The sequence below is a fragment of the Camelus bactrianus genome, chromosome 16 (assembly GCF_048773025.1).
Source record: "Camelus bactrianus isolate YW-2024 breed Bactrian camel chromosome 16, ASM4877302v1, whole genome shotgun sequence".
NCBI lineage: Eukaryota > Metazoa > Chordata > Mammalia > Artiodactyla > Camelidae > Camelus > Camelus bactrianus.
Window position 1 is genome coordinate 1,297,167 of NC_133554.1, and position 14,029 is coordinate 1,311,195.

Consider the following 14,029-nt stretch of genomic DNA (forward strand, 5'->3'; position numbering starts at 1 on the left):
CCGACCACCAGTGATCGTAATTCTGATTTTTATATGCCCTGGGTTTGAAGCTGATTTTTTTTCAGTGCTAGGACAACCATCGTCTTTATGCAGATTCTTGGGGTGGGTTGAACTGTGTTAGCACTTTTTTTTTTTTAAGGTTTTTTTTTCGGTGGGGGGCGGGAGGTAGCTAGGTTTATTTATTTTTAGAGGAGTGGCTGGTGACTGGACCAGGACCTCGAGCATGCTAAGCACACGCTCCACCACTCAGCCGCCCCTCCCCCAGCACTTCTGTTAAGGCAAAACAAGGAGAGTTTTGCTATTTTAAGTTTCTATTGTAAAATACATATAACAAAGTTTACCGCGGTAACCCTTTTAAAGTGTAAAAATTGAGTGGCGCTAAGTGCGTCCGCAGCGCTGCGCAGCCGTCGCTGCTTCCGGTTCCTGAGTCCCTTGACACCAGAGATTGGAATGTGTGCCGGGGCTGGGGCCGCTGCTCTCAGCCATTTCACTCCTGTTAGCAGCAAGGTAGGGCAAGCAGACGGAAAGATGGAGTCGGGAAGGTCAGTCCGCCCAGAGGGTGGTGGTCTGAGCTCAGGGAAGCCAGGTGAAGAGACTCGCCCGGTTTCTGGTGGGCTTCCTGCCGGCGAAACCAGCGGGAAGCTGCGAGGGGGCCTCCCCTTGGCCAGACCGCAGGCGCCTCTGCTGCCTGCCCTGCGGGGAGGGGCGCCTGGAGATCTGCTCTGAGGGCTTTGCGACGGTGTCTTCCGGCCGTGCAGGACCCAAGGCCCGTGTGTGGGACCAAAGTTACACTTGGTACCATTCGCTCCAGACTGTAGCTGCAGAGAAGACCCAGCGTGTGAGGAGAACGTTGAAAACATGGTCTTTAGAGCTAGTCGGATCCCACCTGTGCTTAAGTACGCACTCTCCTTACTGTAAAGAGAAACAAGACGTTACGAAAGAAAACGCATTCTTTCTTGATTTAAAAAGTACGTATTTTATTAGCAGAAGAGTCAAGCAAGTAGCACAAGAAGTCACTGTAACCTGCCTGCAAGGTGTTGAGTAGATTTTAACATTTGAAGAAGGAGAAACAAATGTTTCTTCAAGCAAACCAAACCAAACTCATTATTCCTTCTCCCCACCCCCCAAAAAAACCCACCTTGATTGTTTTTGTTTAGTCCTTTTGACTTTGAACAAAAATCTTGTTAATTTTTTTCCTCTCTAGCATCTGATTATCATTAGTTTCCAAAGACTGAAGCCAGCTCTACCAAAATAGACTACCCAGTACGGCGTTTCCAAGCTGGGCTGGTCTGACCGGGTCTCATGGGGCGTGTTCAGGATGCCTGTCTTAATGGGCATGAAGGAAGCGTTGGAAACTTCATATAAGTAGGAAGGGCCGAAGTGGAGCTTGACTTACAGCCCCGTCAACATTTGGCTTATTTTCTCCAAGTTGCTGTTTGCCTGGTGCCCGGGGTCTCTGGCCTGCGTGGCCGTCACGGGATGGCACAGAGCTCTCCCTTGAATGACGTGCTGGGGAGAGGTCAGCTGCCCCTGTGATTTGTGCCTCCTCCTTGCTGGGGCGGTGGGGTCCGCAGCCCCAGTGCTGTGGGAGGCCAGGGGGGAGCTCTCTGCTGGGGAAGCAGCTTCGCTGCAGTGCTGGGGCTTATTACAAGCAGTTGCACGTCGGGGAGGCTGTCAGCGCCGGTGCTGAGACAGGGAGTGCGAGGCGGAGCAGTCTGGTGGGGAGGGTGGCTTCAGGGCTGGACTATGGGGACAACGGAGCCAAAGACTGCCAGCATTGCACACGCTCAGAGACTCGGAGTGGGGTGGGCGGCCACTTGACGCTCCCCGGGCCTCTGTTTCCCTGTGAGCATCCAGGTGAGTGTGGGCTGTGTGGCGTCCAAGCCGTCCCTGTGCCAGGGTGCTCCCTGGGGAGAGCGGGGTCCGGGCTGCAGCTCTGCTGTCCCTGAGCGAGCCCTGCCGTTTGGTGAGGGTGTGCTGGGTTGGGATGCGGAGTTGGTGATGTTTATTGCCTTTCCTTCCAGGAGTCTCCAGAAAAAAGTGGGCCGGTTCCTGTGTTTGCCTGAGGCTCACCAGCTCCTTCTGCTCCAGTCCAGGCTATGGGTCCCTGGTCACTTCAGGGAGGCCCACAGCATGCCAGTGCCTGGTAGTGTCCCTTGGGCCCTTGGCGTGGGCGCTGCTTGTGCCCCGTCAGCAGCCCTGGGCTCCGCTCTCCCAGGCCAGGTGGCCCTGCCCCTCTGCCCACCGGCTGGCCACAGAGTTGACCGCAGTGACAGGATGTCAGCCCCCACCTGAGACTGCCCTTCCCGGGAGGGCCCGATGGGGCGGATGGGCCGGTGCGCTGGCCCCGGGGGCTGGCGTTGACGCGTGTGCTGATGTGTGAGAAATCCTGCAGTAGAAGTGCAAAGGCCAGTACAGAGGAAGGAGAGGAAAATTGGTTTAAAGCTAGAAAGGGGGAAACGATATTGTCTTCTTTAAAAGGAAGAAACTCATTCTTTAACACACTGCTTCTGAATCAGGCCCTCAGAAGTAAGAGATTAAGAAACGACTGCCCTGTGAGGCTCTGGGAAGTACAGTTTGGAATGGGTGGGCCTGAGGGGCCCCTCCCTGCAGGCGGTGGTATGGGAGCAGGCTTGGCTGTTTCTGTGAGTGTGAACACAGTGCCTGTGGACTTTGCGCCTTTTGAGCATCAGGAGGCTTCAGAGGGAGAGTCCCAGACAAATGGGTGCTGCCCTTGAAGGCCTTTCCTCTTCGCCTGCATTCACCCCCTCGCCGCCCCTTGCCCCCCAACGCCTGGCCCGCACCCGGAGGCTTCCGTCCAGGGTACTGTCTGTCTGTTCCGACACGAGCTCTTTGCAGGTGGGGGCTACGTCTGATGGCTCCGTGTGCCCGGGCAAGTGGCAGGTGCCAAGGACACGCTGCGCACAGTGCGTGCTTGGGGTTCTGCACCGGTGGTGGGCGGGACCAGACCTGCTCGGCTGTGCTGGGGAGAGCAGGGGAAAACCCATCCCAGCCAGCTGCATGTCGGGGGGTGGGGGTGCACAGGACCGTCTTGGGCCCTGCCCCCGGCTCCCGCGGCTCGCAGGCGGGGCACAGCCGGGCTGGCACTTGTGGGCCAAGGTCTTGACTTTTTTTTTGGAACGAGGCTGGGACTTTTTAAAAAAATGTAATAGTAGGGGACACACAGAGCTCTGGAGCGAGGAGGTGTTGAAGTGCGTTCTGTGAACTCACGCCTGCCACCTCTGCTCTCCGCCTCACAGCAGCCCCTTCTGTAGCCTTCCAGTGTTCCTGCACGAAGGCAAGGCAAAAGCAAGGTCGTGTTCTTGTGTCTCCCTTTTTGTTAAATGAAAGCTAGCACACCACGTGCAACTGTACACCTTGCGTTTTTACTTTCAGTGCAGTCTAACGTCCCGCGTCAGTAGGTAGAGAACCCCCGTCTTCCTCTCTCGTAATGTGAGAGAGAGAACTGCTGTGTAGACTCGTGGCGTTGCCCTCCGTTTTGTTGTGAGTCCCGCCCCTGTGCCGCAGCGGCCGTTCCCCACGTGCTGCATCCTGACAGGCCCGCGGTGTGCGGTCTTACCTGCGCGTCACTCCAGTGAGCAGGTGGGGCTGCAGGCGGCCCCCTCAGGGGCAGCGCTGGCTCAGAGGGTAAGCAGGTTCGTAATTTTCATAGAGTTTGCCAAACTGCCCTCCGCACGGTTACTGCACTTGGCACCCCCACCGGCCGGTGCCAGGGCCGGCACCCCACACCTCAGCAACGGAAGGGGCAGGCAAGCGTGTGAGCCCCCGCCAGCTTGGCAGGTGCAAAGAGGATCTCCGCATAGGCTTCATTCGGGTTTCCTGAGGTGCGAGTTGGTCGTATTGTCATGCTTCAGGACCATTTACTTTTTTTTTCGTGGGCAGTTCTTTTTCCCATTTTTTTCTTGGGTTATTGGTTGCTTATTTCTCAATTTCTGTGAGTTCTTTATATCTTTGGAAGGTTCATTTATTGTGTTATGAGTTGTAAACACTTTTTCAGGCTGGGAGTTACTCTGATCTAGCCAGATTCTTTTGAGTACCCAACCCCCACCCCTGTCTCCTGTGTGTAAAGACCCAGGCTGCGGCGTTGGGGCAGTCTAGTCCTACTGGGGCAGAGCCACAGCCTTGGCTTCCATGCAGGATTTTAAGTTAATTGGCCACAGACACGTTTTCAGCGTGAACACACAAGAATGAGTGTGTTTGAGTCCGCTGGGGATGGGCTGCTTGATGCCGTGGAAATAGCCCACCCCTGAAGTCTCAGTGCCCGGCACAGCGAAGGCCACGTGTCCAGTGTGTCCGGTGTGTGTGGTCATTGTCAGCATTTGTGGACAGACTGATGGAGCACCATTTTTTCTGATTGTTATTTGCAGCTTTATTGACGTGTGATTTAGGTACCACGCAATTAAGGTCACTCGTTTGAAATGCACAGTGCAGGAGCTTTCAGTCTATTTAGGGTTGTGCAGCCCTCAGCATTCCTCACCCCCAAAGAAGCCTGCGCCCAGTGAGCGGTCACCCCCCCCCCGCCCCAGCCTGTCAGTCTGCTCTGTGTCGCGTGGACGTGCCTGTTCTGGACGAGCCCTGTAACAGAGTCGCATAGTGCATGGCCCTTCGTGTCTGGCTTCTCTGTGTGTTTTCAGAGTTCATCGTGTTGGAGCAGGTATCTGTACTTCCTTCCTTTTTAAGACTGAGCAGTATCTCGCTGTTTGGATACACCAGTGTATTATTTTATGTACCCGTTCACTGGTTGATGCCAAGCTCTTTTCACTTTCTGGCTGTAGGAGCAGTGCTGCTGTGGACACTGGTGTGCGTCCGTGCCTGGGCACCGTGTCCTTTCTCTTGTTAGAGACACAGGCCTCCACCGTCCCCACCATGTTGGGAAAGGAACACGGAGAATCGCACACCGGCTTCTAAAGTGCTGGGCAGACGGTGACGCGCACCACCTGTACCACACTGTGGTGGCCCGTGTGGGGACTGACTCTGCGGGGCTGGGGGGAGCGCAGTGCTGCAGCAGGCCGGGAAGGAGGTGAGCTGCAAATACTCGGCGAGTAGAACTCATGGCTACAGACAAGAGAAGTGGGCGTTCACGCTGCCCGGGAGAGGGACTCTGTGTGGGAGGGGTCGCTCCAGGTGGAAATTACCTGCAGCTAACTGGTTGACCTTGAGAGCTGGCTGGTGGGAAGCCCTGGTGTCTTCCAGGGAGCAGCTGGGAAGCACGTGACGGTCTTGCAGAGGAGGAGGCAGCCTGTGGAAGTAGCATTAATTAGGTCCGTGCAGAGGAGGGGCGGGGCTGGGCTTCCCTGAGGGGACCCACGCCCTCTCTCCTCACCTGTCAGGTGCCTCCTTTGCAGATGCGGCACACAGTCAGGAAAGAGCAGCTGTCACCTCGGTGAGTTGGCCGGCAGCAGCGAGCCTGTGGTCCCTGAGTGGACAGGCCCAGCCTCCCCGGTCTTGGTCCTGCCGTCCCTGTGGAGTATCGCCGAGCAAAGGATGCCTCCTCTCCCACCTGGTTGTCCCAGGGAGGCCGGAGGAGGAGGCTGGTGGCCGGTGACTCTTCTGAGGCAAGTATCAGTTCTGCCTCTGAAGCAGGGTGTTTTCTGGGCAGATCGCATGTGCACAGTCGTCCGGGCTGAAAACGCACTCCTTTATTGTTATTTTTCTAAACAAAGTAGGGCAAAGGCAACATAAACATAGTTTGGACAAAAGCATTTGGCTAACGGAGATAAAAGCCAAAGGAAAATAACAACTTCAGTTTCTTTTTGGTTTTTGTGTTTTGACATTTGGCAGCGTACCTCTAATCTTTTAAGAATTAAAAAAAATTACATGGTGTGCAAACTGCAAACTGTGGTTTGTGTCTGCTCGTTAAACGCGGTGTGAAGTCGGCCCAGCCCAGAGCCTCCCTCGCCGGGTGGGACGTTGCTGCCCCTGCTGAGCGGTCTCTGGGAGGCCAGGGGCCGGCAGGCAGCCCTGTGGGAGTGACAGTCTCACTCCGCCATCTGTGGGGCCTCGAGGGCTGCTGCTTCCGTTTTCCAGAGGAGGAAGCCGAGATTCAGTGGGGCGACTGAAAAGTGGCCGGAGGGCAGCCATCTTTCCGCTTGACCAAGTTGCTGTTTTCAAACTAGAGCGCTGTCAGAGGCCATGTTTCGTATTCTGTAAGCGCGTTTGCGGGTCCTGGATTTAGGGGTTGGGTGGGGGTGCGGAGAGCAGCCGGGATGAGGGGGAGCAGGTGGGGGCTGGAGGCATTCCTTCCGGTGGCAGATGTGTGCCCGGCACCACGCCAGCTCCAGTGTGGAGACAGTCGGGGCCTCTGTCCCCAGAGCCTGCGGTCCAGAGGTCGTGGGAGGAAGGGGTGGGGAGCCGGAAGCGGGCGGCCTCCCAGGCCTCTGGCTCCAGCAGCCGGGCAGCAGGTGGTGGGTGCTCAGCAGAGGCTCCCCGGAGGGAAGGGGCGGTGGGCAGTGAGTTCAGTTTTGTGGCACAGAGAGCTGGGCCTCCAGGCAGCGGGTCTAGGAGGTCCGTGTGCAGTCCCCTCCCCCACCCCTGTCAGGGTGTCCGGCCTTTGGCAGCCTAATCAGGAGATGGCACGGCTCTCCCACTACCGTCCTGGCACCAGAGGCCTGCTTCTTGCCACCCCTCGGCCTCTGCGTGCCCTGAACCCTCCACTCTCCCTCCGGCCCCGATGGCCCTGCTGTGTCTGTGCCCCTCCTGGTCCTTCATGGACTTCTCTGGTGGCCACTCACATCCCCATCTCTGCCCTCCTGGGTCCCTCCAGAGGAGCGAGTAGCCCCTGCACCCTCCCCAACCCTCGGCACCGGCTGCCCTTGGCCTCTGCACTCACCCGCCTGTCCCGCCAGCGCCTCCAGCCGCATTCATCTGAGATAGAACTGCTTGTTCTGAGTCTTTCCTTCTGAAACCAGCACACTTTCCCCACCCTGACATCCTGCTAAAGGTGCCTCTGTTTCCGCCCATTCCCGCCTGCTTGGGGCCTGCGCTTCTGGTGGTTCCTGCCCTCCCCGGTCCTCCCCACAGCCCTCTCGCCCTCTTCGGCTACGTCAGGAGCTCAGAAGTGCCACCTTGATGGTGTCACATCTCTGCCCGCAAACACACAAACCCACTCCAGTAGCTTTGACTTCAGCAGTGTTTCTTAAAATAATTTTAAATGGTAACAGTTGAACGTTACTCATCTTAATAGTTTTTTAATCTTAAAAATGCCACGGTACTTTGGCACTTCCTCCGAGAGTTAGACAGAGAGCTACCGTGTGACCTGGCAACCCCCCTTGTTGGTGTCTGCGCAGGAGAGGCCAGCACACACGTCCACACAAAAACGACACAGAGTTCATAGCAGCATTATGCACGACGGCCAAAAAATGGAAACAGCCCAGACGTCCTCCAGCGGATGTGGGGGTGGATGAAATGTGGTCTGTCCGTATGGTGGGGAATTTACTCAGCCGTCAGGAGGAGTGAGGTACTGAGAGTGTGGTGTGAGTGGACCTTAAGACATGCTGGGTGAGAGGAGCCGGACACAGACGGCCGCACACTATGAGATTTCGTTTCCGTGAAAGTCCAGAGTAGGTGCACCCAGAGACAGGGGAGGTGAGTGGTTGGCAGGGCCGGGCGGCAGGCGGGGCGGGCGGTGGCTGCTGACGGGTAGGGCTGCTTTGGGTGATGCAGATGCATACGGCGGTGACGGTTATCCCGCATCGTGAGGATGCGGAATTGTGTGACTTGTACACTTTAAATGGTGAATTTTATCTCAATGCAAACAAATAGAAAGGCCCCCTCCCCCCAAAACGCCTCAGCAGGGATACCTGACTTCATGTGTGTTACTACCTAAGGCGAGTCTTGGGGTTTAAAAGGAAGTTGATTTGAAGAAAAACACTGAGCAAACAGCAGTGCGGCGTTCCTGAGAGGGCGTCTGGCTCCCAGGGAGTGCCCCGTGGTAGCCGTTACTGCTGCGATGGGGCGGGGACGAAGCGGCGTCTGGCAGGCGGGTGAGCCGAGTGCGAGTGCGGCGTGAGGCCGGGCCCCTTCCCTGTCCACACGCCGTCCCGCGGGCGGCAGGGTCTCCCGTGAGCGTGCAGCCTGCGGCCGCTGCCGCGCGTGGGCCGTCTCCAGTCCAGGCCGGAGCCACGTGCTGTGCTTCCCTGTGGGCGTCGATCTTTACACGCCGGGTGTGTGCAGAGTGCCTGTCAGATCTGGTGTCGACTAAACCGTTCAACTGTCTGCACCGTGATGGCAAAACGATGTTCTAAAACAACAGCAAGGCTGCTTTTACCATGTCGTGCTGGGGACGTGTGGACGTGTGCGTGCCCCGTGGACGCAGTTCCCCTCCGAGGGACTCGGTCTGGAACAGCGAGGCACCGTGCCCCAGGAGACACGCGCACACCAGCACTCTTCACCGTGGCAGGAGCTTGAAATGAGTCCAGCTGTCTGCCGGCGGGGCGGTGAGGGGTGCGCTGTCACGCGTGAACCAGGCAGGCGCGACCCCGCGGGGAAACGCTGAGCTGCAGCAGACGCGCAGCCGCCCGCGCGGGCCTCAGCGACGTGGTGTCGACGGCCAGAGCCAGTTGTGGAAGTTTCCCACCGTGCGCGGCAGATTATTCTTTTTTAAAAAGCAGGGCACTCAGGAGCTGAGAACCGGAGCCGCCTGCCGGGGCGGGGCCGGCTTCCACTGGCTCTCCTGTGCGCCGGCAGCTCCAGCTCGGCTCGGCTCGGCTCGGCTCGGCGGCTCTCGGAGGCGCAGCGGGAAGACCTGGGGGCCCCGCCCCTTCCAGGCCGGCTCTGGTATTTAAGAGTCCCGTCAGTGCTGCCGAGTAAATAAAACACTGGGAATGTCTCCAGCAGGGGAGGGCGGAGGGGAGTCACATTTTCACTCTGAACCAAAAAAGGAAGTTTACCTTTCAGCGCCGAGACCCGGTCTTTCCTGGGGGTGTCTCAGACGCCACCTGTGCTAAAGGAGTAATTGGAGCTCTCAGGTGTTCCAGCCAGGTGACTGATTTAACAGAAGACACTGTGGCAGCCAAACACGTTCTCCTTAAGGGTGTGAGTTCTGAAGAGCTGGTTTTCAAATCGTTGCGGCCTCACTCTTCAGGCTCCCACCCTGCCTGGTGTCACCGAGTAGCCGTCTGTGGGCCATCGCAGCTCCCAGAGTGACGCTTTCTTGGGAGAGCACTGGAGGCACTCTGCCTTTGCGGGCTGCCTGGAAGGAGCTGCGACCGCCAGGGCTGGACCCTGGTGCAGTGCTCCACCTTCAGGGCCTCAGCCTCCGCTCGCGGGCGGCCCCTGGGCGCCGTCCAGCTCCGGCATCTTTGCTCCTGCCGCTTGGTTCGGTGAGCTGGGCAGGCCCTCCCATGACCAGCTGGACAGGTAGGAAGACAGTTGCTTCTCTGCCATCTTCTGGCCCCTTAAGCAGCAGGATGGGGTCCCTTCTAGGCCTTCAGATTCAGTGAGGAAAAATTCGTTCTTCTCATGACTCAGAGCACTGGATTTGTCTGAAACCAAACAGGGTAAGAATAGAGATCAGAGGCTAGGGCAGAGGCCAGAGGTCTGGGATCAGATCCTGGTCCTGCCGCTTGCTGGCACTAGCTTGGGCCCGTTACTTAACCTCTCTGAGCCTCAGCTGCCTCCCCTGGGAAATGAAGGTGCTGAGGGTAATTACCCTGGAGAATTCTTGCAGCTCCGGCGAGCAGCTCACGTGAAGTCGCACCTGGCGTGTGGTCGGGGCTCAGTGCTCCCTAGCTTGTTTCGAGAGCCTCTCCTGTGTTCTGTTACTGTGCTGAGCCTGTCGTCTTACAATTACTGCTGGCGTCAAAGGGTTAGCACACCCGAGACCTTCCTCGGAAGTGCCAGCCGCACAGGAGAAGAGTGGGGCTGGTAACTGTGTCATGTGTGGTTGGAAAGAGGCTTGGGGGTGACACCCCCACCGAACTGCAGGCGCCTTCCCCCCAGCACCTTCTCCACAGAGCCCCTTGGTGCTCTGTAGGCTTTGCGCCCTGCCTTGGATGCTGCCCTGGAGTTGTCCTTGAGGGAGTGCTGAGAAACATCCTTGTGGACACATGCTGGCGCAGCCGGGCAGAGGAAGCCAGTGTCTGGACGCCGCTCTGCACCAGCCCCTCGAGGCCCGGCCTCCCGGCAGCGCCAGGCAGCAACTGTGTGCACCTCCATTAGGCAGGTGTTGAGGTGGGGGCTCTGGAGCTTGTCCCCTGGCCCCTGGGTGCCCGGCCAGGGAGGCGGGGCACAGATCCGGGGGTCGGGGGGTGGGGAACCCCGTCTGAGCCCCTGCTTGCCACCTTGGATGGCTGCTCTGGAGCCCAGGCAGCCGTGCTGCCCCTGGGCCGGCCTGGCGGTTCCTCTGTGCTAAGCACTCACTTGGCGCAGTTGTGTCCCTCCTGTCCTGTGTGCTGTGTCACCAGGCAGAACGTAGAGCAGAGCAGCTGTTCTGACCCCAGCGGTGAAGGCGCAGGGGGGAACTCAGCGGAGCCTGGTCCCAAGGTGTGAACTCTGGGTCGCGAGCAGACGGGACTGGGGACGCAGCTTTTACTCTCATTTCCCCCTGCTCCTCCACTGAGCACCGGTCAGCGCTCACCCCGAATCAAGCGTGAACGGTGCCGGGCTCTCATGGGGCCTGGGGGCCTAGGAGGTGAACCAGCCAGCAGATGCGTGGGCAACAAAATGTCCCACACAGAGGGGCTCTGCCAAAAATTAAAGCTGGTGACTTAAGAGTGAGCGGTGGTTCCAAGGAGGCGGTGTTTTAGTTGGGATCTAGAATGGCAGGAGAGAGACACTGTGGTGACAGTCCCGGTGAGTGGGAGGCTGGCGGGCAGAGAAAGCAGCACGGGGGCCCAGGTGGTCCCAGTCGGCAGGAAAGTGACTGGGACAGGGGCGCAGCACACTGGCAGCACAGGAAGAGTTAATCTCCTGAAGTCTGGACGGTGAGGCTTATCTTTTGACCTTTTGCTGAAGTGCTCCGTCCCCGGGCCTGCGGGGTCGGGCTGGGGACAAGGCCCGCCTGTGGAGTTCAGTGGATGTCAGCCGTCACTGCCTGAAGTCCGAGGGGGCCTCCTTCCTCCACAGCCGCGTGGGGAGAGGCGCGACCTCCCAGGTCTGCTGGGTTAAGGGCAGAGGTGAGCACGCCACTCCTTTTCGTGGTCTCGTGCTTGCACAGCGTGGAGACACCTGCTTCCTGCCCGCAGTTCCTCTGGGCAGCATCTTGAGCTCCTTTTGAGGAGAGTGTCCGGTCACTGCTGTGCCTGACACCAGGCCTGTGGGGCTCTGGCCACGGGGCCCACAGCCCCCGCTTGGCTTCCGCTCTCCCGCTGGCTCCTTGGGACATGGCGAGAGCCAGCACCGGGCGCCACCACGGTGACCAGCCAGCTCTAAATTAAGCATGAAATCATGGGAATTCTGAATTTTCCCATGTAGCTCTGCTTTTTTTCCCCCGAAGATGTCAAGCTGGGAAACTGTACTGATCAAATTGTCATCCATCACCGGGCCTGCCCTGTGGGGTGGGGTGGGTGTGAAGCCATCAGATGCCCCTTCTGTGACCCCCAGCCTCTGGGTGGCATAGCCGTCTGCCGTGACCGGGCTTTTCTGGCAGCAGAGTCACGACGTGTAGACTGCACACTGACCCAGGGACACACGTGCACGCTGCCTTCCTCGGAGGAGGGACGAGTTCTTGTGCATCCCAAGGGCCGTGGGGGGCCCTGTCCTCCTGCCCAGCTGGAGCCCCACTGGCCGGCTGAGAGGGACACCCACCACTAAGCTTGTTCCCAGAATCCCAGCCTCCGCGTGGCAGACCTGTGGCTGGAGCTGGTATCGCTGGGCGTGAGCCAGTTGTCACAAAGGGCCTGGGGACCGAAGGGTTTGGCAGAGCATCTGGCCCTCCCTGTCCCTTCAGGAGTACGAGGCTGGTCCCAGCCTGGCCTGGAGCCCTGCTTTCCCAGCTCCCGGGTCTGTGTGCTCTGGGTGTGTGTGCTCCCGGGTCTGTGTGCTCTGGTCTCCGTGCTGTTTGCTCTTTGGCGTGATTTTTGAAGAGTGCTGCCCGTGATCAGGCATTTGCAAAACTACTTTGAGGAGTGGGGGAGGTGGGGAGCATTTGGGGTTCTTTGTTCTTTATGCAGGAGTTTGACCCCTAGGGAGGCACAGCTTGTCCCACCCCCACTTCTGAGTGACTGGGGGTTGGCCAGAACGTGCCTCCTGACCCCGTCCTTGCTTCACACCATCTTTAAGATGACCACATTTCAGTACCTGTGTAACCTGCATTCCCGGAGACCAAATGGCGGGCCACACTGGTGAAGAAAAACGAGGTTCTGCATGTGTGTGCTCAGTGCTTCCTTTCTGCTTTTAGAAGAATCACGGACACGCAGTCATAGGAGGCTGATGTGGGATTTGAACTCTCCGAGACTGCTGTGTCTGGGGAGAGGCTCCAGTGGCCCTTTGGTGGTGGGGGGGGAACGGGTGGTCCAACACAGGGGCGGGGCCTTCAGTCCCCGCTGTGGCCGGAGAGGGTTTCACGAGCAGTTTCATGGTACCTGCCTTATCATCTGGAAGCTAAGCCTCGAATGTTTGGTTTTGAATTTCTTTAAGTATATGAGTGTAAAGGTTTTGAAGTCACTTTTGGGAGAGAGGAAATCTGGTTTCTCCCCCGAGGAGTCATCGGGATGCGGACGCCGCGTTGTCAGTGAGGCAGGCGCTTCCCTCTCTGGCCGAGCCTCACGTCCCCGGCAGGTGTTCAGGCTATCTCCCCGCACCGGCGGCAGCGCGGCGTCGGGTACTAGGTTATTGCTCTCAGCCACGCTTTCTCTCTAGGCGAACGGTCACTGGAGAGGAGAGCCGCACTGTCCCAGCTGTCCCAGTGCTACCGCTGCGGTGGCCACGCGGGCCATGGTCTGGGCCGCCCAGGCAGAGCCTCTGAGGGGGGCCACAGCACCTTGTCCGTGGCGGGGAGGGGCTGTGTCCTCGCTCTTGCCCCTCGCACAGACAAGTGAGACCCAGTGGTTCACAGATTAGCATTTGTGACTGTCACTCAGTGACCTGTGGCCCTCATTTCAGCATGCCCGGACGTCACCACAGAGCTTGGAAAGGCTGTCGCATCTCTTCAGCGCGATTCTGTGTTCACAGCTCTGTGTACTGCTGCAGGGGAGGTGGCTGCAGCCCAGCCCTTGTGCTCCCTGTCACCTGCCTTGAGAAAGTCACAGGAGGCTGCCAGACGCAGGAGGTGGGAGCTACCACCTGCGGGGAGGATTTCCAGATCGAGTTGTGCAGCGACATCTGTTGATAGTGACAAGATGATCACCGTCAGTGCTGACTGACCTGTGACTTCGGGTTTTGGGGTTGGGGGAGGGTGCTGTTCCACTGAAGCTAGCCCTGGTCCCTGAGGATGGTCCCTGATCCCTGAAAAGCCACCAGAATCTCTGGGGGGGGGTTTGTTGGAGACCCTGACTGACAGGGCGCATCCTCTCCACACTTAGCCGGCCACGTGCCGTGTCGCACAGCATGACTGCACAGACACATGGGGGCCTTGGCCAGGGACCCACCTGGCTGCTCCAGCCTTGGAGAGCCTCTTCCTCTGTGCTGACGACTCTAGACTCGGAAGGAATTTCCCCACCCAGCTCTACAGGCCCTGTTTATGGAATTCTTCTTGCCTCCAGGGGCGTCACTCTGGCCTTGGAATTTTTTGTTTGTGTTTTCAGTTTTGTTCTAGTTGCTGTTTTATTCAGTCTCTGTCTAGTCCCCACTGTTGAATTCTAGTTGTGTTTTCAAATATGCCAGAATTTTTCTGCCCCAGCCTGTCCTCGGCAAATGCAGTGATTCAGCTGTTACTTTACGGTCACCATTACCAGCTAAAGAGTGACGACCCGGACTTTGGCGGGGCACCTGTGTTTTGAGGGGCGAGGACGCAGCTGCTCGGGTGGCCTGGGCGCCAGTCAGCTGTGGCTGAGGGGCCTGGTTGGAGCCCCTGCTTGAGGTCTGGGGGGGCCCATGCTGCACATGTGCCATTCGCTGTTGCCTGAGACAG

The 14,029-nt window shown here is 58.3% G+C and overlaps 1 protein-coding gene across 3 annotated transcripts in view; it reads left to right on the forward strand.

The window, feature by feature from the left end:
* EPN2 (epsin 2) overlaps nt 1–14,029 on the forward strand; it is a 56,995-nt gene that overhangs the window by 10,988 nt on the left and 31,978 nt on the right. Inside the window, exon 1 of one of the 3 annotated variants that reach the window (XM_074342026.1) lies at nt 9,241–9,378. The exons of the other annotated variants lie outside the window; for them this stretch is intronic. The gene's annotated coding sequence lies outside the window, so the exon portion shown is untranslated. Of the gene's footprint in view, nt 1–9,240; nt 9,379–14,029 lie in introns of those variants that run through there. 3 annotated transcript variants of the gene reach the window in all.